The sequence below is a fragment of the Emys orbicularis genome, chromosome 1 (genome assembly GCF_028017835.1).
Source record: "Emys orbicularis isolate rEmyOrb1 chromosome 1, rEmyOrb1.hap1, whole genome shotgun sequence".
NCBI classification, from domain to species: Eukaryota; Metazoa; Chordata; order Testudines; family Emydidae; genus Emys; species Emys orbicularis.
Genome location: NC_088683.1, coordinates 145,319,625 through 145,344,329, shown reverse-complemented (window position 1 = coordinate 145,344,329; position 24,705 = coordinate 145,319,625). Strand labels below are relative to the sequence as shown.

General features: G+C 50.0%; 1 pseudogene; it reads right to left on the bottom strand.

Moving 5' to 3' along the window:
* Window positions 1–1,251: 1,251 nt before the first annotated feature.
* Window positions 1,252–24,705, bottom strand: part of LOC135887112 (alpha-2-macroglobulin-like) — a 41,860-nt pseudogene continuing 18,406 nt past the window's right edge.

Here is a 24,705-nt window from a genome sequence, read left to right as displayed (position 1 = left end):
CTCTTCGGCGACAATTCGGCGGCGGGTCCCTCAGTCCCTCTTGGAGGGAAGGGCCTGCCGCCGAATTACCGCCGAAGAATGAATGAAGCGGCGGCGGTAGAGCCTGTGATTTTGGGGAGGTCTAACTCATGATTTTTGACTGCTTGGGCTGGTAATGTTGCTTCCAAGATGGTCTTTGGTTCCAGTCCAGTTCCAGTCCAGAGAGGGACTCACAGGTTAAGAGAGGAGGGAGGTGCTGGATATCAGCAGTGGCCACTAGAGATCAGCATGTGTCCTGAGAATGCTGGGAGTTCAGGTCTGCAGGGCAGGATCGGGGGTGGCAGGTTTAAATATGAATGAAAATAAGTGGTTCAATGCACCTAAAAGGTGGCTATCTTTAAAGTTGTCATCTTGTCAATAAATTGTATGGTTTTGAATTAATAACCCTGCTGATACTTGTGACAGTAGTTTTGGAGCCTGTGGTTTCAGGTGAGTGAGTGTGGACAGTTGCAGGGGTCTGTACACATAATACAACATTATGGCAGAGAACTCTGCCTAAGTGCTGAATATTGTAATAGCTGAGACATGAGGTTTTTTTTTATTAAAACAATATCTATCCTAAGTGTTGGAGATTGGCAGGCAGGACTCTTCAGTTTTCTAACTAGCAATGATACTTGATTGACTTTGTGCGTGACTGTAGGCAAGTCACTTAACCTTTGGGTGTTTCACTATACCCATGTGTAAAATGGGGGGGAAGAAGAGGAACCGTGGGGGGGGGGGCAGCTCCATGCAGGAGGGAGGGGGGAGGAGAGGGGCTGCGGGGGAGCAGCTCCGCATGGGCCTCGACCACTTCAGCCAAAGGAGACCCCATTACATGTTAGCCGTATCAGGCCCCGGCTCACAGCTGAGTATTTCTGTTTACAACCTATAGCGGGCAGAGAGACTCTACAGTCCCACAGTTCATGTTTACAAGTAAGGAACATCCCGCACTAGTCGCTAGCTGGAAAAGGTGAGGGCTATTAGACACAATGGTGCTTAGCAGATCTTTTCCCACAGACCCTTTCCCCCTGGCTGGCTGTGCAGGGCAGAGCCCTAGCTGGATGGGACATACCTTGGCCTGAGAAGTCTTGGGTGAAGCTGTGATCTGGGGCTGAACAGGGATAAGGGGGTTGGGAACAGAGAGGCCAGGAGCCATTGGTCAGGTTGGTGAATTCATTTATTTGTAATGTTTGTTTCCCTCTTCTTGCTGCTGTTTTCTCTGTCACTCCATCCATCCACCTCAGCCTGCGCAGGGGCTAAGCAGGTGGGACGTGGGAGGCTGGGAACACGACTCCATCCCTCACACATTGCTCTGCTCGGCTCCCACTGTGAGGGGAAAAGGAGCGGGAGAAGAAAATTGCCACGCCTCCCCTAGGCCTTGATACAGAGCCAAAAACACGCATCCAGGGCTGGGCACGGCTGCTCCACCGCAGGGAGCACAGCACTGCCAGGGCCCTGGACAGGAGATTCTATGGCCCTGACCTCTCCCTACCAGGGACAGGGCCTTGCCTCATCTGCCTCCACACGGAGTGTCTCAGAGCACTGGGGAGGTGCAGCACAGGATCCAGCGCAGGCTGTGTCAGCCTAGGGTCTGGCTGGAACCATCCCTGCTGTGTCTGACACTGCAGAGCAGCTGGGATTCACCTGGGGCCACAAGATCCTCGGTGCCATAGGCATGCTGAGGCTCAGCTTGGACATTTGCTTTGGGAGCGAGGTGCGGATCCGAGGAGCAAGTTCTCTCCCCACCCCTTTGTTCCTATGGGACCCAGCGCAGACTGGAGTGAATCCATTTACACAAGAGCCATCAGTGCCCAGGGGAGGGAAGGGAGCTCCCTGCACTGGGACTGAGCAGCTGCCTGTGGATCAGCACCAGGGGGAATGGAGCCCAGAGAAGCCCCTGGATGCTGAGATCCTTCCCTGGGCCTCTCAGACCTGCAGAACAAGGGCTGGGAAAAGGAGGCTTCTGCTGAGTCCTGCTGCTGGGAGACCCTCCCCTCCTCTGTCTGTCTGGCTCTCCTGTGCTTTGGTTCTTTCATTCACTCTCTGATCCTCCCTGTCACGGATATTTTGGCTCCTCTGATCCTACCCAGAAGCAGGAAGTTCAGACCCAGCTGCTGGGGAAAGGGGGGTGCAAGGAATCTGAGCTCATAGGACAGGCTGAGCGACCTCAGGTTCTTATTTGATCTGAGCCTGGACAGCCCATCTCTGAAAACGTCACAGAAACAAGTGACCCAGTGAGATGGCAGGGACTTGCTGGCTCTGATTGGGCTGGAGCCTTCGCCCCGCCCCAGGAAGAGCCTCTCAAACCACTGCAATGACACAGTTTCAATACCGCTCACGAGGCAGAGGCTGCAGCAGGGAGATGTGTAAAGTGAGGGATGAAAGGAGCATCTATCCCCCGGAATAAGCAAAGACGCCATCAGTGCAGGCAACAAACCCCTGTGCAGGGGAAAAAAGCCACCAGCTCCGACTGCACCGGGGATGCACTGCCTGGAGCTGAGCTCTCGCAGTGGAGAGTAGATCCAGGGGTGCTGTGAGCAGGACGAGGGGAGGAAATGGCTCTTCATACGCTACCTTTGCTTCAGGGGGTGCTGTACTCAGTGATGGCAAATTCATCTGGAAGACACAAGGGAAGGGAAATGTGATCAGGGCTGTGTGAGACCCAAGCAGGACTCCTCGCACTTCCACCAGGCCCTGCGGCAGAGAGCTGGCACCGCACCAGAAATCTCAGGCAGGAGGGGAGGGAGCCCTGTCTCCAGGGCCACTGGGGGAACCTCAGCTGGGCTCCATGGGAGGAAGGCAAAGTTTACCCCAAGGCTACAGCACAACAGGCATCTCCAGCAGGTCTGTGCCAGGTGCCCTTTGTCCGTTTGCACCTCGTCTGACACACGACCGCCGGGGTTGCCGTTGGGCTCTGGTTTTGTCACCCGATGTTCTAGCTGGGGAGGTGGAGGAGCGAATGTGCCTCCCCCAGGTCACACCCAGAGCTGGGCAGGATCTGAACCCAGGACACTCCCAGATCCTTTTGGCTCTGACCCACCTGGGTTGGCACCTTCCTTCTACAGTGCGGGAGGGGTCTGGGGCTCGTGGTGCGAGCATGAGGCCAGTGGAATATGATCCCTCGCCCATAATCCCGGTGTGGCCCACACTCTCATCTGGGAGAGGGGTGACGCTGCTGAGATGGGCCTGTTGTCTCTGTGTCCAGAGATGAGAGGGGGACGCTGTCTGCATGGGGCAAACCGGTGTCAGGATGGTGGCGGCAGGGCCGTTCGGGTTGGAAGCAGGAGGAGAAGGGAATGGGGTTTCCCCTTGAAACTGCGTGGGCAGTTGCTGAGCAGGCAGTGCTGGCGTGAGGATCCCAGCTCAGCCCCAGCCCTGTCCCCACCCTCAGGAAGCAGCAGGGGAGTGGGGAGGTGGATCATCGAGAGAACGAGGCCAAACACAATCCCGAGCCCAGCGGGTCCCCCTGTGGCTCTGACTGTGGCCTCTTCCTTCCCTGTGACAGGCCCATGGGGGCTAACGTCCCCGCAGCACTGCCCCCACACGCACCCGTCTCGTAGTAATCGTAGACTTTCACCAGTGCCGGCTTCAGGCTCTGCACGGGGAAGTCCTGCTCCACCGCGAAGGAGAAGCTCTGAGTCACGTTGCTCACCTGGGGTGTGTGTGGGGGAAACAGACGAGACTCAGGAGGCAACTCTGAGCCACTTCACCCTCTCCTTCCCCATCTCCCCACCCCTCATTCTGCAGGTCCAGCATCTGCCCCCCTTGGCTGCAGGACCTGGGAGGGATTCAGGCCCTGAGGGAGAAGCCCTGCCGCCCCGATCCCCATCCCCCAGGTACAAGCCGCTCTTCCTGGTACCCATAGGCTGGGGGGAGAACAGGAAGGCCCCAGCTCTATATGTTGGGGGGGAACAGGAAGGCCCCAGCTCTATATGTTGGGGGGGAACAGGAAGAACTGCACAGAAATGCTGGGGAGCAGCAGCAGCTGTGCAGGAATACATGGGTTTGTTTTCCCCGGCCCCGCCTGAGAGATCCCCGCTCAGTGCCTCTCTCAAAGGTATGTCAGGGGGTGACTCTCCCTGGCCCATCCTGGCCCCCTGTGAGCGCTCACCTGCTCCATGTAGAGCAGCACGTGGTTGGTGCTCAGTTCTGTGCGGTGGATGTGGTGATGTCCTTCCAGCTGCCAGCGGTAAAGAGAGAGAAGCAGGATGTAACTGAGCCCCCTTCGAACCACCCCAGAGCCCTAAGCAATGGGATGCTGAAGCAATGTCAGAACTGTTAGCAATTATCTTTGAGATCTCTTGGAGGACGGGTGATTTCCCAGGGGATTGGAGGCAGGCAAACAGAGTATCTATCTTTAAAAATGGGAACAAAGAGGACCCAGGAATTCATAGACCAGTCAGCCTAACATTCATACCCGGAAAGATAGCAGAAGAAATTATTAAACAGTCAACTTGTAAGGACCTAGAGTGTAACAGGATTACAAGATAAAGCCAGCATGGATTTGTCAAGAACAAATCGTGCCAAACCAACCTCAGTTTCTTCTCTGAGAGGGTTACGGGACCAGTGGATAGTGGGGGCGGGGAGGGAGAGGAAAGCAGTAGTCATCATATATCTTGATTTTAATAAGGCTTCTGACACAGTCCCACATGACATTCTCATAAGAAAATCAGGGAAATGTGGTCTAAATTAAATTATTATAAGATGGATGCACAAGTGGTTGAAAGACTGTACTCAAAGGGCCGTCATCCACGGTTTGCTGTTAAACTGCTAGGGTGTATCTAGTGGGGTCCTACAGTGGTCAGTCCTGGGTCTGGTACTATTCAACATGATCATTAATCACTTGGATAATAGAGTGGAGAGCATGCTTCTAAAATCTGTGGATGACACCAGCTGGGCGGGGCTGTAAGCATTTTGGACAGGATTAGAATTTAAAACGACCTTGCCAAATTAGAGAATTGGTCCGAAACCAACAAGATGAAATTCAATAAAGACAAATACAAAATACTACACTTGGGAAGGAAAAATTAAATGCACAACTACAAAATGAGGCATAACTGGCTAGGGGGTAGTACTGCTGAAAAGGATCTGTGGGTTATAGAGGATCACAAATTTAATATAAGTCAGCAATGTGATGCAGTTGTGAAAAAGGCTAATATCATTCTGGGGTATATTAACAGGACTGTCATATGTAAGACACGGTATGTAATTATACCACTCTACTTGGCATTGGTGAGGCCTCAGCTGGAGTACTGTGTCCACTTCTGGGCACCACACTTTAGCAAAGATGTGGATAAATTGGAGAGAGTCCAGAGAACAGCAAGAAAAATGATTAAAAATGTAGAAGATCTGACCTATGTGGAAAGGTTAAAAACTCTGGGCATGTTTAGTCTTGAGAGAAGAAGGCTGAGGGGGAACCTGATAACATATTTGAATATTCTTAAGGTTTGTTATAAAGAGGATGGTGATCAATTGTTCTCCATGTCCACTGAAGGTAAGACAAGAAGTAATGGGCTTAATTTGCAGCAAGGGAGAGTTAGACAATTTTTCCTAAATCCAACCTAACTGTAATGGTAATTATGCACTGGCACAGGCTTCTAAGGGAGGCTGTGATTTCCCGTCCTTGGACATTTTTAAGGACAGGTTAGACAGACACCTAACCGGGATAAGCTAGGTTTACGTGGTCCTGCTTCCTCACAGGCAGCTGAACTTGATGACCTTTTGTGGTCCCTCCCATTCCTACAGTAGAGTCCTGTGTGGGACTATTTTTTAATCCCGCTCCCGCTATTATGGCAACGGGTCCTGCGGGATCCCAGTCCCATTGCAGAGCTCTACACTCGTCCCACACAGGGCTCTATCCTATAGCTCTGTGATTCTTTGCTGGTGCCATAGACACTGACTCTGTGGGTGCTCTGGGGCTGGAGAACCCATGGAAAAAAATAGTGGGTGCTCAGCACCCAATGGTGGCCCACTGATCAGCTACTCCCCTTCCCCTCCCCCCCAGCGCCTCCCACCCACCGGTGGTCAGCTGTTCAGTGGTGTGCAGGAGGCTCTGGGTGGGAGGGAGAGAAGCAGGGGCAGGAAGAGGCAGAACGAGGGCAGGGCGGGCTCGGGGGGGGGGGTGGTGGAACGGGGTGGGAAGAGGCAGGGCAGGGGCAGTCCTTGGGGGAAGTTGGCAAGTGTGGGCAGGGCCTGGGGCACAGCAGGGGTCAATCACCCTCGGGGAAACCAGAAAGTCAGTGCCTCTGGCTCCTGCTTTAAAGGAAGAGGCAAAATCTGTACTGTGGCCCCATGGGCAGTGCATAATGCAGGCTGGGAGAGGCTAAGCATCCCCAAACCTCCGCTAATGCGCCCAGCCGTGGCCCCGGGGCTGGGCTGCAGCAGGGCTCCGAGCTCCTCCAGAGCTGGGGATTGGGGCTGCTTGGCCAGGCCAGTTGGGGTTCCTCTGATTGTGGTGGGGGGCTCAGGGCTCCTCTGGCCCCAGTGGGTGAGAGTGTGGGGGCATGGGGGTGGGGCCTCAGGCAGAAGGAGCAGGGCAGGGGTGGGGCCTTGGGTGGAAGGGGCAGAGCGGGGGCTAGCCTCCTCGAACGGGGGTTTCGTGTGCCGCCTATGTATGGCCCCACCCAGCTGGTGGACTGAGATGTGAAGTATCACGGTTTGAGACCTGTGGGGCTGGGCCACAATCAAGTGCAGCATCAGCTCATTGTCTGACCCATCTCCTGAGGGGAGGGCTGTGGCTGTGGGCAGGGCTGGGCTCTGGGCACTGCCTCCCCTGTGCTGCTCACAGGCTTCATTAGTCTGATGGCATCACACCTCAGGGCCCCTCAAGGGACACCTCCCAGCATCTGAGTCTCCCTGAGGAGATGCAGGGCCCAGGGTGGGCTCAGGAGTTGCAGTGTGTGTGTGGGGGCGGGTGTTAGAGCTGGGGGAGAAGAGAGGGATGCAGGGAGGTGGGGGCTCCTCATTCTCTCTCCCAAGCACCCCGCGAGCCCAGCCTGATTTCCCCTTACAGGAGCACTGCCCCCTCCAGGGGAGACTGTGAGGTGCCTCCAGCCGGGCCTGCTCCTCCTGTGTATAACAGTTTATCAGGGAGTCACTGAGTGGGAGCTCAGGGGGATGGGATGGGACGGGGAAAGAGTGGGGAATCAGGGGAGGGTCAGAAAGAAGATAAGAGGTCAGAGAGACGGGAGACAAGGGGGGGTCTGACGCTGGACAAGGGACTAGGGAGGTGCCAGGTTGCACTGGTAAAATGAGGGGTTGGGGTTTGGAGCTGACCGGGGCCAGAGTGGGGTTGGAGTCAAGGGGCCCTAGATGCCCACTGGGTGAGGTTGGGGTTGTGGGGAACTGGACTCCACTGGGTTGTGGGGCAGATACCCCTGGGGGGCTGCAACCCATACACAGAACGGGCCATTACCATCCTCACTGATGACTTCAAAGATACGAATCCTGACAGCATCTTAACGTCAACGATGACCATGTTGGAGACGGGGCGTTTCCCTGTGTAGCTGGGAGACCAAGTGGGAAATGAAACAAGGTTTAATACATCTCAGCACAGAGCTGATGCACCTCCCACCCTGCCTGGCTCCTACTAGTCCAGTGCTGGTCCCTGGCTCCCTGCTCTGCCACTACCTGTCATTCCTGCCCCGCAGCCCAGCCCCGCTGCTATCCCAGTCCTGGGCTCCCCACACAGCTCTGCCAGTGCCCCTCAGTCCTGCCCTTGGAGCAGTGGAAGTTTGTTGAAAGTCCCTGAAGCAAGACAGCATCCTTTCCAATAAGGGGTTCAGTTAAATTACTCCCATCGTTGGTGGCAGGAGGAGGAGGGAACAATTTAAATCAGGATTTAAATCACTTGTTTTGTTTAAATTATTGATTTAAAATAGGGTTGAGGGTTTGTAAAACCAATGTAACTATTGGTGCTACTGCTACTTTAGATTTGCAGTTTGTGATGAACTAAGTTATAAAGACTCGTGTTTCTAAATGCCACTATGGCTAGGGGATCCTATTTGAATTTGACTGAACTTCTAGACAGAAAAACAAAATACTGGAAGTGAAGGTGCTGTTTCTGCAAACTGTTTAGCAGGTACTGTAGGGGATATATAGAACAGGTCTGGTATGAATGATTAATAACTAGTGATTCCTTCCAGCCCTCAAAAATGAGAAAAGCTATCCACCTCTGTTTATCCCAAAATAGGATGCACTTAGGAATAAAATGGTTCACATCAGGTGAGACCCTTTGTCTATGGACCCACAGTTCAGCGAAGGTCAGGAGTTGCTCTCCCCAAGAAAGAAACTAAAATGGCTAATGAGAGTATTGTTAATCACCTAGAAAAAATCTCTCATTCTTTGCATATGGACAAAACCTCCTTCTCCCTCCTAATCTAGCTAAAAAGAACTCCAAGTTATCAAGAAAGGGTCATTCCCTGCTTTCCTATGCAAAGTGGCCCAAGAGATGGGTGGGGAAGCTGTAAGTTAAAAAAACCAGAAGTGTGGCTGTAAGATTGAAGGTCAAATTGGGTGAACTGCCCGTTTCCCCAAGAAATCCAAACGATAATCTTTCCACCCCAAATTAGAAGCTGAACATTGTTCTTGCTAGTAAATATTAACCTTTTATGATTTTTGTATGTTAAACTCTCATAATAATTTTATATACTAACCAAAAGCCTTCTCATTTTGTGTATCTATATAGTTATTGCCATATACATATTGAAACTAACCCAACGGTGAAGGGAAGATGATGGAAGGAATGCAATCGTTTACTCTGGTTTTTACCCCAACTTCACTAATATAGCTCAGACAGCAAGGGAAGGGAACCCCTCAAAACTGCTGAAAGGTATCTACAGAAGTATGATATCATAAACAAGACTGGGTAATTAATAAGGGATGCTTATGATCCAATTATGTTCTGTGATTGATAAGAAGTATTTGTTATTACAGATGGGTTCTATAATGGATGGAATAATGACCCATTGAAACACGTTTTTAACTCATTAAGAACTTTCAGTTGTTACAGCTGTTAGTAATAATAACTGGATTAGAGATTCCTTTTCACTCATCAGTCAGGTAAATGGAGGCCCATAAAGGAAATTCCATCAGCAACTAGAAAAACAGAACACATGGTAAAAATAATCATGGGAAAGTACTTTTTCCTCCAAAAAGAAGTTTCTTTATCTCACACTGTATAAAAGGAAAGAGGGTTGGAAAGTTAGTTTGGGAATGAACACTCTCAGCATTCCACCAGGTACAGAAGAAGGGAATATATGTGAAAGAAAACAGTCAATTATAGTAAAAATCTTAAATGAAACAAACTGTACCATAGAATCCCTGTGTATATAAATTCCATGTTTGAATAATAAGAGTACAGCAGTAGGAATATGCTACTGACCACCTGACTTGAATAGTGACGGTGAGTCACAAGAGTGAAATGCCTGCAATTTTTTAAAAACACCATAATAGAGGCTCAAATTATATGTATATCCCAAATTTAAAAAAGTAAGAGGACCAAAAAAGGGCCACTGTGGCTAAACAACAGAGTGAAAGAGGTTGTTAGAGAATAAAAGGACATCTTTTAAAAACTGGAAGTCAAATCCGACAGAGGAAAATAGAAAAGAACATAAACTACAGCAAATCAAGTGTAAAAGTAAAATTAGGCAGGCCGAAAAAGAATTTGAAGAGCAACTAGCAAAAGGCTTAAAAACTAACAGCAATTTTTTTTAAGTACATCAGGAGCAGGAAGCCTGACAAACATCAGTGGGGTCACTGGACAATCAAGGTAAAGGAGCACTCAAGGAAGAAAAGGACGTTGTGGAGAAGCTAAATGAATTCTTTGCATTGGTCTTAACTGCAGAGGATGTGAAGGAGATTCTTATACTTGAGCCATTCTTGTTGGGTGACAAATCTGAGGAACTGTCCCAGTCTGAGCTGTTAATGGAGGAGGTTTTGGAATAAATAGATAGATTAAGCAGTAAATAGTCATCAGGACCAGATGGTATTCACTCAAGAGTTCGGAAGGAACTCAAATAGGAAATTGCAGAACTACTAACTGTGGTACGTAACCTATTGCATAAATCAGCCTCTGTACCAGATGACTAGTGGATAGCTAAAGTAATTTGCCAATTTTTTTAAAAGGCTCCATTGGTGATCCCGGCAATTACAGGCCAGTAAGATTAATTTCAGTATCGGGTAAATTGGTTGAAACTATAGTAAAGAACAGACTTATCAGAAATAGATGAACACAATTTGTTGGGGAAGAGTCAACATGGCTACTGTAAAGGGAAATCATGCCTCACCAATTCATTAGAATTCTTTGAGGAGGGTCAACAAGCATGTGGACAAGGGTAATTCCGATCTTGGGAGACAGGCCAGTCCTCGCTTACAGACAGCCCCCCAACCTGAAGCAAATACTCACCAGCAACCATACACCACACAACAAAAACACTAACCCAGGAACCTATCCTTGCCACAAAGCCCGTTGCCAACTCTGTCCACATATCTATTCAGGGAACACCATCATAGGACCTAATCACATCAGCCACACCATCAGGGGATCGTTCACCTGCACATCTACCAATGTGATATATGCCATCATGTGCCAGCAATGCCCCTCTGCCATGTACATTGGCTAAACCACAGTTTCTACGCAAAAGAATAAATGGACACAAATCAGACATCAAGAATTATAACATTCAAAAACGAGTCAGAGAACACTTCAATCTCCCTGGTCACTCTATTACAGACCTAAAAGTCGCAATTATTCAACAAAAAAACTTCAAAAACAGACTCCAATGAGAAACTGCAGAACTGGAATTAATTTGCAAAATGGACACCATTAAATTAGGCTTGAATAAAGACTGGGAGTGGATGAGTCATTACACAAACTAAACTATTTCCCCATGCTAATTTCCCTCCGCTGGGCTCGGGTAAACAGTGAGGTGGCAAGCTTTTCAGATAATACAAAATTATTCAGGATAGTTAAGTCCAAAGCTGACTGCGAAGAGTTACAAAGGGATCTCACAAAACTGGGTGACTGGGCAAAAAAATGGCAGATGGAAATTCAATGTTGATAAATGCAAAGTAATGCACATTGGAAGACATAATTCCAACTAACATATAAAATGATGGAGTCTAAATTAGCAGTTACCACTCAAGAAAAAGATCTTGGAACACTGAAAAAAAATCTGCTCAGTGTGTAGCAGCCTTCAGAAAAGCTAACAGAATGTTAGGAACCAGAATGTTAGGAATGGGATAGATATTAAGACAGAAAACATAATGCCACTGTATAAATCCATTTTATGCCACATCTTAAATACTGCATGCAGTTCTGGTTGCCCAATCTCAAAAAAAGATATATTAGAAAAAATACAGAGAAAGGCCACAAAAATGATTAAGGGTATGGAACAGCTTCCATATGAGAGAAGATTAGAAAGACTGGAAGTGTTCAGCTTAGAAAAGAGATGACTAATGGGGGGGATATGACTGAGGTCTATAAAATCATGAATGGTGTGGAGAAAGTGAATAAGGAAGTGTTATTTAGCCCTTCACATAACAAAAGAACCAGGAGTTACTCAATGAATTTAATGGGCAGCAAACTTAAAACAAACAAAAGGAAGTACTTCTTCAAACAGTGCACAGTCAACATGTGAAACTCGTTGCCCGGTGATGTTGTGAAGACCAAAAATAGAACAGGGTTCAAAAAAGAATTAGATAAATTCATGGAGGATAGGTCCATCAGTGGCTATTAGCCAAGATGGTCAAGGACGCAACCTCATGCTCTTGGGTGTTCCTAAATCTGACTGCCAGAAGTTGGGCCTGGACGAAAGGGGATGAATCACTCAATAATTGCCCTGTTCTGTTCATTCCCTCTGAAGCATCTGGTACCACCCAGTGTTGGAAAACAGGATATTGGGCTAGATGGACCTTCTTTCTGTATTCTGTACAGAGCTGTATTAATCTTTGGTTAAATAATCTCATTTGAGTTTATTTGACAATCTTGAATCATTATTAAATTCAAACTTGCAACATTATATATGTGGAAAATATCTCTTGTTCTAATACATAATGTGAAATGCTTATGTACACTAAAAGAATGTGTGGAGTGTGTCCTCCAAATTTAGAAGATTATAAGGGATTTTGTTGGTTTTCATTGTAAATAATTGCTGTGGTCTAACAGTAATAGGAATTGTCTGGCACAAGGAAGAAGAAATGTTAAAAGATGTAAACCAGGGTATAACCTGGGAAAGTGACAGAAATTGCTTAAAAGCAGGGATCCTAATTGATAGTAGGGGCTAAAAATGAAATACAGTCCTTGAAATGAATCAAACATAAACAGCCTCCAATAAGAAAAGAATTGAAGAAATTTGTTATACACAAATGCCATGTACTGGATACTAATGGAAGCAGCAAGCAAATGGAAAGAATATGAATAAGAGGATGCTCCTTACCCTCTTAGGAGCCCTGAAACTAGGATATATAAACTGTATTTTTAGTAAAAAATTCTCCCTTAGCAGCATAAAATCTCTGTCACTTCAGATCCAACTGGTTCAATGTTAGCACTAGGAAGTTATATCAATACACTAGCTAAGTCATTGTGAGCTTTTTGATACACACTTTCAAAAATAGGAGCTTAAAGTTAGGTCTGGTCTACACTACAGACCTATACCTATGTCACTCTAGGGTGTGAAAAATCCCAACCCAAGTGATGTAGTTATATGGATCTAACCCCCCATGTAGACAAAGCTAGGTTGGTGAGAGAGCTTCGCTTGTCAACATAGCTAGTGCCTCTCAGGGAGATGGAATAACTACGCCGATGGGAGAGCTCTCTGCTGTCGGTGTAGAGCGTCTTCATTCAAGTGCTACAGCAGTGTTTTAAGTGTAGACTTGTCCTTAGGCTCCGAAGCCCATATTTTGGCATCTAAGGGTGGGTATTGTAAAAGCACTGAAATGGTTTAGGAGCACAAGTCTGATTGAACTTGGCCTGTAAATCCTGGTGAAGGAGAATGGCTGGGTCAAAGCATTCAGCTGCTGTGACTGGGGGCAGTTCGCTCTGTGGGAGGGTGGTGGTGGTTGCAGGTACAGGACAGGCTACTGTCCGGGCAGTTTTATGTCTGAGTTTGTGTTGCTCTCACATTAAGGGTGTTACTAAGATGCTGACTTGTCTTTTTCAGTCTCAGAGAAACAAGCCCAGAACAATCACTCTAACAATTTAGCGGGAGAAAGTAAAGAGCTGGCAACACAGAAATACAAAATCTGATTGACATTGAAAAGAGCAATTGCAATTAAGAAAATATCATGATTTAATTTTTGGAAAAATATTGATTTGTATCAACTTTTCTGGGGGCTCCCCTCACCTCTAGAATGACTCGTCCCCAGCCCTAGGGCTGCTCCGGAAGGTCCGGCCCTGCGAGGGGGAGTTACCTGATGTTTATGGCGATGTTAAAGGTCCTTTGAGCCCTGGCGCTGTCACATGTCTTGGGGACTGTGTGCACCTCCAGCACGAATGGCGCCTCGCCTGGCTTGGGGAGCACATTGTACCTCAGGCTGGTCTGAAAGAGAATAAATGGTTCTCTGTGTGTCTCCATCTGTCCATCTCCTCTATCTCCTTCCCTCTGCTCAGTTTCATTCTTTCCTTTATCTCTTCTCTCTCTCTCCCACTTCCCCAACTCTCTCTGTCAACTCTCTCCTCCTCACACCTCTTTCCTATTTTCTCCTCCTCTCCCCCATCTCTTCCTCTCTTTTCCTTCCCTCCCTCCCCAATCCACCCCATCTTGCCATCTCCAATGGGAATGAGATGGGCTCCCCTCAGCAGCAGCCTCTCCCTCTCCACTTGCCCCAGGGCCCCATACCTGCACGTAGACACATCCTTCTCCTGTCACCCCCGTGCTGTAGTCCCCTGGCACCTCTGGCAGTGCCACACGCTGGAGCAGCAGACGGTTCATGTGATCCACCTGGAACTGGGACTGGAAGTTCCCTGTGGATTGCAGGGTCACTGTGGATGCTCCTCCGCTCTTGGCATAGGTGGAAACTCCATATCGGGACAGTGCCTGGAGTGCCACCACTGTGTCCTGCCAGACAAGAGATGGGCCCAGGTGCCCAAGGGGATGAATGAGCCATTTCTATGGGCCCGGAGCCCCCACTCCACCGGCTCTTCCTACACAGCAGTGCCCTGATTTTCCCATTTCCACTCCTCACTCCCACAAGCCATTCACTCTATTCCCTTGGGCCCAGATCCTCAAAGGTATTTAAGCACCTTTCTCCCACTGAAAGCAGCCAAGTGTCTAAGTACCTTAGGGAACCTAGGCTTTGGGATCTCTGACACTCCACCACAGGCATCTGAGGGAAGATGCCACCACCCTTGCCCCGAAGGGACAGTTCAGAACCAGGTGAAATAGGAGCTGCCTGTAGCTCAGAGAGGACCCTGGTGAGGCAGCGAGGAGGCTCAGTAATGGAGTATGAGAAAATCTTTCAGCCCTTTGGGTATCAAGCCAACCAGGGAAATGGTGGAACATGGGGCCAATGATTGGTCCTGTCTAGAGAGGTCACTCCCTGAGGTCCCAGCCTCCAAGCACCAGCATGGCCTGCACCTGCTCAAAGGGGTAGGTGGCACCTCCTGTTTGGTTGTCACTCAGGATGATGCTCCCCTCCCCCCTTTCGGGTATGTCCAGCAGTGACTGGCTGCTGCTGCTTCTCTGGGAAGGCCTCTGCTCCTGAGCTGAATTGGCCTGGCTGGATGGGGTCAGTGCTGGGGGAAGCTGGGGATGGCACTGCACTACCTTGTGAGTGCTCAGGGCGACTCTTCTGTCCTCCATACACAGGAGCATCACTCGTCCAGTCTCCTGCCTCATTAGCCCCCCTGGGCCTGTGGGTATCTGATGTAGCCATGCTCCATGCTGTGACTATCCCATGATCTAAACTAAACTATACAGCCAGGAGACTGCCACCCCTTCCCTCTCCCCAGGTCAGCCTTCCCCTCCCCCTGGATTACTTGGCTGTCTCCTGCCCTCTCCTGTCTGCCTCCCACTCCTGCCCTGGGTGTCTGAGGCTGGGGATGGGAACAGCTCACCTGGGTGGAGGAGAAGCCCCCATTGGGATTCTGCTGCTTGCTGATCCACTTTGCAATTTGAGCTGCTAATGACAGGTCATCTTGGGATGGCACCGGCTGAGTGGTGAGGTAAGTGAGGAGCACGTAGGACGTCATCTCCACCTTGGCGGAAGGAGCACGGGGGTGATAGAAGGGGAGATCGGCTTTCGGCTCCTTCCCAGGCCTCTGCCAGTGAATGGAGCCATCTGCAGCGGGAGAAGGGAGAGGGAGGGCAGGAGAGAAGGAAATACAGATGCTTAGTACATGCCATTTCTAAGGGGGTTATTGACCTTCTGCTGCTGCGGGTGGGAGAACAGAGCCCCCCGTGCTCGTTTGGCATATTGACATGAGACGTGAAAGGATTAAGTAGTCCCTCACTTGCTGGTCTAGTGGATTTATACAAACCTTGTGGTACGAACACTCAGTGACTAATCAGGCTGCCACCTCTGTGCCTACATCCCCTTTATCTTATGAAGGCACATCCCAGGAATGGACAGTAGCAGCCTTTATTGGGCTCTTTGATCCAAAAAGTGTGAGGTCGCTAAGTGGCCCCAGGCGCTCAAGGCCAAAGGGTTACAGCAGTGATGATCACACCCCACTCCAGCAGGGTGAAAAGCCCATAAGTCCTTGTCTTACCAGCACAGTCCCAGTTCTTCCTGGGATTTCCTGGGACACCAGGACCTTATTTTGGGCCCCCCGGAATGATCTGTTTTTTCATTTTATCAGTCCAAACATCAGGCTTCTCCTCTTCATTTGTCTCTTGCTGTAGGGAGCAGACGTCACTCTGTGCTGACCAAGGGCCATCGCTCCCATGGAACGATTGTCCAGAGCGAGGAGCAGTGAATGGAGCGGAGCCAGCGAAAACACCGGCAGAGCTGTGCTATTGCTCAGTGGGAATTGTACCATTTGGTCAGGGTTTCAGGATATGCTCACTCACAGCACTGAGGTGTGGGGGGGGGACCCCCAGATACACCTGTGTCGCTACAAAGTTAGGCACCGGCAGCCCCGGCCCCAGCTCTCGTTTTAAAAAAGTTCCCTTTGCCTTTATATGAATATTTCGGCGCCTTAAGAAAAGCCACCATCAAACCGTCCCCACAGGAACTTGCCCTAGGGAAAGGGGACCCAGGCCCAAATCTCTTCTCCCTGGTGATGACCTTCACACTGCTATAACTGTATTCACACTGGGGGAGTCACACCACTTTAACTATACCAGTACAGATACAGCAGAACGAATTTTGAGGGTAGACAAGGCCTGAAGGTCCATCTACCCTGGGGAAATGCTCTGTGTTAGAAAAGAAAATGCATTAAGCAGCACGCTGGTCAAGAATACTTGGCACCTAGCATAGACTGGGATGGCTGGGCTTATAAATTCATTTGCTATTTGTAAATTTAGGCTATGGGGTGCCCTCAGGTGAGCTACAGGCAGCTAATGTGATTCGGTTGGCCACGACCAGCTGCTGTTTTTCACCCCACCTGATCCTGTCTAGACAAGGTGCTGAGTTGTCTTTAGCAGTGTGTCAGCTAATGCATTTTCTAACACAGTGAGTTTCCTCACCTGCATGAGGCCTATGAGTGTGGGGCTGAGGATCTGTGTTTGTGGGGGCTGGGGCAGGGGACAGAGAACCCAGGTGTCTGTTGTGACGGGAAGGAAACAAATACAAAGGGAATGTTGACATTTTACCTAATAGGTAGGTTGGATACTGAAGGATACAATCAATGACCCAGTTTAAAAGGGCAGGGATACAACATGCTGTGCTGTCAGAAATGTGCCAGGGGCCGGTCCTGGCTGCCTGGGCTGCCTCTCTCTCAATCTTGTTTCTTCATGTCAAATAACGTTCTCCCGCCTGGTCCTGGTCCCTCCTAACTTTCCCCTGCTGTGGTTTCCCCTCTGAGCACCTGTATATGATTCTCAATACATGGTCACCTTACAAGTGGGGGATGTAGGGCCAGTGGGCTGGGACGCAGGAGAAGGGCCCATCGGGAACTCTCACCCTCTTTCACAACTTCCTTGTCAAGCGAGTCCAGAAGTGCCCTGCGCTTCTCCTCCTTCCCCGCCAGGGCAAAGGCGTAGGCCAGTAGCGCCCTGGTGTACAAGTGGTTTCCTCCCTGCTCTGCGGCCGTCTCCAGACAGAACAGAGAGTTACGGACCACAGAGTGCTGTGTGGGGAGAGAGACATGGGCTGAGAGAGGGAAGGGAGAGGTCACCATGGAGGTGAATTCAGTCTGTGAGCTCAGCAGGCAGGAAACAATATGCACTTTTTCCATTTTATGAAGTATTTTTTTCCGGACCTTCTGACACATGGGTAACTCTAAACAATAACTGATCTTTCAGAGCAATATTCCCCAGGACACTCTCTCGCTTTCACCACTCCAGCAATGTGTAGTGGCTGGTTTACAGCTGCGTTGCATCACTAGGCTAGCACTAAGCATCCAGAGCGAACCAGTGATTGGTGAATGGCGATGGTGTACTGGGGAACCTGACCCTTGAAATTTGTCCTGTGGTCAGTACTCACTTAGGAACATTTGAGAAGCAAAGTTTGGAATCAGACATTTCCCATAATGACATTCCAGGGGATACCAATGTGCACAGGTGCATACACAGCAGGGCAGTTCATCTGTTTTCGTCAATGGCTGAGAATGGAAAGTCCAGCAGACAGTCCCATTTTCAGTGGCTTGAAACTTTTTCAAAATGTTTTGATCTGAACCTTCCTAGCACTTGGTGTCTGCTAAGAGAGGGAATGAGCTCAGCTGGTTTTGAGACAGGAAAGCCTGAAAACAAAATGCCTTGGGGTGTATACTCCTTCTAACTGAGAAGGGCTTAATCAGGACATCAACTTTCCTCAATTAAATATAGGGGATCAGGTTAGTCTAATGACAGTGGATGGGAACTGGCTGCCACGTCATCAGGACAATGTTAACAAGCAGGCCATGTTGGGCCACATCCACTTGTCTTGTCTGACCGCAGCCAGTAGCACCACACATCTAAAGCCTGGTCTAGACTCAAGCTACAGAACTCAGCTTTTCTGGGCATAGCCTGGCACACGTTCACACTCAACTTGCCTACTGACAAAAATCCTCCACTTTTGGGGGCACACTGACTCCCTTTTCTGGAGTGGCATAAGCCCCATGTCAGTGGAGTTATATCAGCACAGTGGTAAGGTGCATGCTCACTGGAAGTACCAGTGTAAGTGGTCTTTCCACTGCAGTCCCACAGTGCAACATTCCCTTTAGCAGAGGCTGTCTGGCAGCACTTTTGAACCAAGGGCCCAGTGATGGGAAGCCCGCCTGGCTTTTACACAGTCAGCACATTCTCCACAGCCACAGCTGTTCCTGCTACTTGCTACCTTTTCCCACATGCTGAGTGAACATTTCCCACAAGCACAGCGAAAGCTACGCAGCAACATTTCCCCACAAGGCAGTGCTGCTGAAAGTGGCACAGAGGACACTGGGATGCCTATCGACAATGCACACTTTTGCCAATCTGGCCTGATACTAGGTGAACACAACACGCTGGCACAAGTGGCCCAGTGTGAACTCACTGCACTGAAATAGTCTTTTCGGTTGCTCGCTGATGATAAAACTTTTACCAGTGCGATTTCTGGGTGTGGAGCAGACCTAACTGAAGGAGAACAGAAATCAGCCCTTGATGGGGACCCATTTGGCTGGTGCCAACTGCCAAGGGGTTAAGTGTTATTTACCCAAGTGTTAAATATCTGTAAAACTCTAAGCTGTAGGCTTGTAAGAGAGGATCAAGCAAACGCAGCCTCAAAAGTTTTTAAATAAAGATCATATAAAAGGATTAGAGATGAGACAGAACCAGCGCCCTGGACTGGAAGGGAAGCTGCAGGGAAATTCCAATTCCAGATTTGGACCTCAATTTGAAGACTTTTCTGACTGGATTTCCCCCTTTTTTAAAGGCTTCTCTCTCGGGATGGGAGGCTGTGACTTGGGGGTCCCCAGCTCTGTCTGTGGCTTGGGGGGTTACAGGTACGTACAGTGATGGGCAGAGGAATCTCCAGCAGCGCGATGGTGATGTAGGCAGAGAGCGTGACCTCATCATCCACCCCGCCCTGCAGGGAACCACAGAGAGAGACATTAACCCTGAAACCCCGCCCACTGGCCCCTCCTCCCAGGGGCGTTCTACATCCCTGTTCTTCCCACACTATGGTAGCTTCCAGGTATCTGCCCCCTTCTCCCTTCCCCTACCCATGGTCACTCCATGTACAGTATGGTTCTCCCCCGCTCTTGCCTCCCTTGGTAGATCCCATCTGCCCCATTTCCAAGCCCCCTGCCCCAGCACCATGTGCTGCAGTGGCTGAGCTGTTCCCATGCACAGTTGCAGGCTTTCTCTGTGTCACTGGAGTCCTGTATGGGTCCCATGAGGCCCATGGCAAGCCAGCTGGATGGATACGTCACCTTTATGGCATTGTTCAGGAGCGTCCCAGAGCTGCGGAAGCAGCCGTTGTCCTTCTGCTTGCCAGCGAGCCAGGCCAGGGCGTCCTGGATGTGCTTCTCCTCTATGAAGATGTGAGAGCGGGCCTGCGCGAAGGACTTGAGGACGAAGGCCGTCAGCCTGCGACAGAGAGCGGGCAGCAGTGAGAGCTCCCACCCATGCCCTGTGCTCGCTGGAGGGGACGGGGTCCTGGGGCATCGCCAGCCTGAGGGGAAGCAGCAGGGGCCGGAGAGCTGGTGGCCATGGGCCAGGGAACCATTATCTCACTCAGCCACCTACTGACATGCAGCAGAGCCTGGGGGCAAGACCCAGCAGTCGTCTGACAGGGCACAGCAAAACTGCCCGTTTTAGGACAGGAAGTGAGCCAGCTTCCTGCATTGGTTTCAAATGGCCACGGCACAGTTTAGGGGGTAGAAGGTTGTTGTCCAGAACCTTTGGGAGAACAGCCCTCAGCATCTTCAGTGACCAGGAATGGCCAGGACACTGGCTCTGCACTTTCTTATTATAAAAACAGCAGCACAGCACCCCCTAGCATCAGACTGGGGTCAGCACTCAGAGATACAATACTGCTTACTAAGCCACCCGCCCCGCTCCCTGCAGCACAGCGCCCCCTAGCACCACACTGGGACAATAGAGTCAGTAGTGGCAGAGGGAAGAGCAACCCCTACAGAGCTGCCCACCCACCACTCCCTGCAGAACCTGTTTCTTCACCCAGCAAGGCATGCACTAAGCATTGAGGGGCTGTGATGGCTCCACCCTGAGTTACCAGCCACCTCATTATCCTGAGGGCAGTGGTGGCTAAATTTTCCATCGGAGGGTCAAACATATAATTTCAGAAAGGACAAGTATCCACAATCAGGACTTCTGGGTGGATTCTCTGCCCTGTTCTGACCCCTGCACCCTGCTCAGGTAACACAAAGGGAGCTGAAACTACCAGCAAGTCACCCAGCACAGGAATCTTTGGCCGGCACTTTTACGCCATCCTCCATATAGCCCCTGGTACAGAGAGTGAGTGGCTGGTGTGTGCTGTGTTCTGGACACACCTAGCTGATGTATGGTCCTCAGGGGACTGTGGCCAGCTGGAGCAAGTTAGAACAGGCCCCAGGCTGCTCTAACCTGAGCTGAGCAGGGAATCAGAGGGCTGTAAATGGTTATTAATCCAAAATTGCAGGCCTCTAGCATATGAACTAAAGGAGATCTCCCTTCCTACCACCTCCCATAGTTGCCTTATCCCACATCATCAGCTCTAGAGCTCCTCCCCTCTCCTCTGCCCCTTCATGATCAGCACCTGTTAACAATGGGCAAGCTCCAGGTTATAACAAGAGAAGGGAAAGAATTCAGCAGCACTGAAATCTTACCAGGTGTTCCCTGATTGCCCATAATGTGGCCCAAATGTGCTGTAGGAGCCGTCCCAGTGTTTGTAATTCAGCTGTGTCTGGTAACCTGAAAGGGAGAATGAAGTTGGGTTTTACTGCAATAAAGTCCAGCTAGGAAAAGAGAATTTTCAGCCCTGTCTACACACAAACATCCTGCTTTAATTGTACCAGTTGCGTTAAAATGCTGCGAATCCCCCAGTGTGGATGTAGTTAGGATAGTATAAAAGTGCTAATACCAGTACAGCTTGTTCCCAGATGGGAAGGGGGTAGAACTGCCTCCACACTAGGGGTTGTACTGATTAAATTATTTTGGTAAAATATCACCTCCTAACTGAAATAGTTACACTGCTACAAAGCTGGGTTTAGATCAAGCCTTAGACGCAGAAGCAGGTCCGATGTAGAGTACACAAGCCAGGCAGGCCTCCCATTCCTAAAAACAGCCTCAGTGTCTCAGCAGAGAGGCCTTGGTCTTCTGTTAGGCGTTAAAAGAAAGTACAGGCAACAGGGTTATGATTTGCATCTACTAGCCACCTATACCAGGTTCAAGGATCCCTTTGCAGCACCTAAAATAAATGGGAAGGCTGTTTCTGAAAGATTGCTAACCCTCATTAAAAACAGGGTGGAGCATAAATGGAGAATGAGGAATAATCAAAGGTGTGACCCAAACTGGGGCTGTTCTGAAAAGTGACTATGTGGAAAAGGCCCCTTGTCACTCAGCAGCTCTGCCCCGTGTGTGTTCAGAGTCATGGCTACTGGCTTTACTGGCAAAGGTCATGTCCACATTAGGAATAAAGGAGCATTACCAACATTGCTAGCTAACACGTGTTTCAATCCTAACACAGACAAGGCACTTGTAGTTTCACACATGTTAGCTGGTTGAGTTAACCTTAGCGAGGAGCCTAGAGTTTACCTTGATCAACTAACATGTATTAAAACTACAAGTCGGCTAAATGTGTTACAAATAGACACATCTCCCCTAGTGAAAACAAGGCTTAAACCCAGGTTTTGCTCCATTTATGGCTGCCAGACCTGCAGAACCAACCCAGCTCTTCTTCTCCGCCTTGCATGTCATCAGCAGAAATGCACCCAGTGCAGTGCAGCACCCAGGCTGTGTCATTCATCCACATGGACACATCTTCTCCCATCAAGCACTTCCAGAGAGTAGAGTTCTCTATGTTCCTAGATGTCATCCTAGATCTAAGCATGCTACTGTGCTATGGCACCCCCTGTTGGGAAGTGATCTATTGTAACACCAACCATTAATGAAGTAACTACTCAGAGTAGCTCCTGGGAAAGGGAACCTCTGACCTCTGGTGCAGCGGGGGGGGGGGGGGGGGGGTGTCAGAGGCCCTGGTTCAAAGGTGAATGATGAGGGGTCAGTTGTGACGGTGCTGCCAATACACTGGTGGCTAGGAAGGCCTATAGGCCATCTGGGGAGCCGAGTCTGGTTTGCTGGGGTAAGAGTGAATTACCACTGGGCTCACACACTGGAGAGCAATGGGATGACAGGGCTGAGAAAGTACAAGTGCGTTCCCCCTCCCACCCAAGAGACAGGTGGTCCCCTCAGTCCGTCCATCCTTCCCAGTTGGAGCATTATCTGAGCAAGGCACATACAAAAAGCTCGGAGCACAACCTTGGAAGGGAGCAAGTGAAGAAACAAAAGCCCCGTCCCTTCTCACCGCTGACTAAGTATCCGATGGCCTTGGATTTGGTCTCCTCGCTCAGCTGCCCCGTCTTATTCAGATAGTCCAGGACGTAGATGTTGGGGGCAAACAGGACCATGTTCTGCTCCCCACAGCCGAAGGGCATCTGGAGGAGCTGCTGCAGGTTCTGCATGGCTGTGCCCAGGATATCGCCTGGGGATGGAGATACAGGGAGTCAGTGTGGCCCAGAGCCGGCCTGCGGAGGCAGAGTGCACTGCAGAGCAAGGATGCTAGTGTGAGGCATCCATAACAGGCTTGTGAGATCACAGGCAATAGGAGGGAAAGAGAGAGAGATACACAGAGAAAGGATGAGACAGAGAAGGGACACATGAAAGGCAAAGTGAAGGGCGTGCTGCTGGAAGGACAGATGGGAGCACTAGGCTGGACGAATAGCTAGAGACGTGGGCCCAGAGGCAGAGACGGGGGAAGGAGAGAGAAAAAGGGGTGAAGTGCTAGCAAGAGACTGCAGCAGTGGGCAGCTGGGGGATAAATGGAGGGGCTGTGACGGGTGCACAACGGGGTGAGGAGTGGAACGGGTGGAAAGACCAGTACCCCATCAGGCACGGGGAAGGGACGGCAACAGCACCCAAAGCCGGGCTCTTCGAACTGCCTCACTTACCCAGCACTGAGAAATAGGCTCTGGCCGAGCCCTGCACCACGTTCTCTGGGAGCTTCAGGGACATTGGCTGAGGCACTGTCTTTCCTGGGGAAAAGTGACATAGATGGGATTGTAGTAAAATCCCCCCGTGTAGCAGTGACCAGGCCCCAGCACAGGAGCTAGGACACTGCCCCTGCTGCTGTCTTTCCCCTGGCACTGCACAGGGGCTCCCTGCCTTTAGCAGCTCCATTCCTCCATAGCTTTATAGTGAACCCCCCACGCATCCCCAACTCCCCTCTCAGGTGTGGATCCCCTCACCTCCCACCCCAACCCTCCACATGGAGCGAGGTGCCACCACCTGGTGAGACAAGGGAACTGCAGTCTCCCGCTCTTTCCCTGGCACCTTCCAGTTTGTAATTTCACTCCATGGAATCAGAGAGTGCAAGAAGGGGAAAGCCCCATTAAATCCCATCTAGCCCATCCCCCCAGGAACCGTTCCCTAAGACCTATACTTCCAGCCCTTCCCTTGGGGGCAATTCCAGCCCTTCAGTGTTAGGAAACGTTTCCTCGTTATCCAGCTGGAGGTGTCCCACTTTCTCAGTTCCATATTACTGCTTCTAGTTAGCTCTTCCCCTCAGACACCCGGGGTTTCCATCCTTCCCTTTGCAGAGGCAGGTCAGGAGGGGTGGGACTCTTACCAGCTGCACAGAGCAGGAAGTTGTAGGTCGTTTCCTTCTCAAACCCTTCAGGCTTCGGGTTGGGGAGGAAAAGGGAAGAGGAAGGAAAATGAGAAAGGTGAGAACCTGCAGAGACATTGAGCACCTGGTGGCAGAAACATCTGGGCAGGGGTGATGGAGAGAGATGGGGAGAAGAAAATGCTGGGGAAAAGAAAGAAAGGAAGGAAGGAAGGAAGGAAGGAAGGAAGGAAGAGCAGGGCATGAATCAGAGAAAGAGGGAGACTTGCAAATTCTCATGTAATAATAATTCTCATGAAGCCAGCAGATAATAGATGGAAATCGGCTCCTAACAAGTTATTGCCTCCTCACTCCCAAGGGGAGGATATTGCAGTGTTCTACCATGGGTGATTCGTTGCTGCTAGCACACTGTAAAACGTGGACTTTCCTTGTTACACAGAGAGAACTTCCAGCTTTACACCATGTGCTGGTGCTGATAATATGCTGTGATGCTAATGAAGGAATGTAGGGGCTCAATCCTGCCAAGTGTTTAACTTTAAGGCTGACTGAGGTCAATGGGACAACTCATGTGCCTAAAGTAAAGCAAGCTTTGCTGGGTCAGGCCCAAAGCGCTCAGTGCCCTGAAATGACATATTGTAGTGACTGCAGGGCCACCTAGAAATTCACCATTACACACTGTGGCCAATTAGTCCTGTAGGGCTACAGTAGGGATAGAACTTAGCTCCTCCTGCTCCAAAGGCCCAGACCCCCATGGCTTGAACTAAAGAAGAAGCCCTGTTATTTATTGAG